Source organism: Etheostoma spectabile, chromosome 6 (genome assembly GCF_008692095.1).
Source record: "Etheostoma spectabile isolate EspeVRDwgs_2016 chromosome 6, UIUC_Espe_1.0, whole genome shotgun sequence".
NCBI classification, from domain to species: domain Eukaryota; kingdom Metazoa; phylum Chordata; class Actinopteri; order Perciformes; family Percidae; genus Etheostoma; species Etheostoma spectabile.
This window is the reverse complement of record NC_045738.1, coordinates 23,663,788-23,664,658: the sequence shown is the minus strand read 5'-3', so window position 1 is coordinate 23,664,658 and position 871 is coordinate 23,663,788. Positions and strand designations below refer to the sequence as shown.

Sequence of the window (871 nt, the reverse complement as noted above, 5' to 3'; positions counted from 1 at the left end):
CACACACACACACACACACACACACACACACACACACACACACACACACAGCCTGTGGGCATGGCAGTATGAGGCCAGGTGGGGTGGAAGGGAAAGCGATTTATGCCAGTTTAAGCATAATAATGCAGAAATGCTGCCCGTCATAGTTACTAATTAAAAGATTCTATTAATCCAATAGGTTAAAAGAGATTTTTCTCTTACCCTATAATAGATCTAATGAGGGAGATAGTTTTTCATGATATGTGCATGATTTGGGATCTTGTCTCTGCCTGTGGTGAATGGTGAAATGGTGAAATGGTGGAAGTTTGGTGCTCACAGCTAGTGCTGGGACAGTATGGAATTTTTTGCAAAGCAAGAAATTCCTGCAGTAGTGCGTATACCGCACCCCCCCTTACGAGAGTAGCGTAAATTAGAGCAAGAACAGCATGGTGCCCTAAGTGAGTGACGTCAGTGCCGAGCGCTAAATAGGCCACACAGCTGCTGAATCTGTCTTCATTTCAGATCAACAGCGGCTAGTTTGAAAGATATTCATCTAATGGATAGTCACGTCGCGTTCAATAGATTCCTTTGCACACCGATGAGCGTCGGCCAGCTTCTTGACGACTTCCCAGAATGCTTTGCGTGCACGTTAAAGTCACTTGACGTACAGCACATGTTGCAGCCTGCGTGCTCTCTCTACCGATATAAGCCGCTCTGATTTAGGCTACGAAACGTCCATGCAGGCTGAAGTTCAACTGTGCTGTTTTATCGGGATAAAGCTATAAACTAGAGCCAAACTGATATCTGATATTCTGATATATCGGCCAATATACAGTATGTTTAAAACATAACGTAACAAAACATAAACCGATTTCCCTAACATTAGTTATTT

The 871-nt window shown here is 43.4% G+C and overlaps 1 protein-coding gene across 4 annotated transcripts in view; it reads right to left on the bottom strand.

Annotated features, from left to right (window-relative positions):
- The window catches only part of LOC116690692 (furin-like protease kpc-1), a 298,529-nt gene that overhangs the window by 38,519 nt on the left and 259,139 nt on the right, over nt 1–871 (bottom strand). The gene's annotated exons all lie outside the window — the stretch shown is intronic.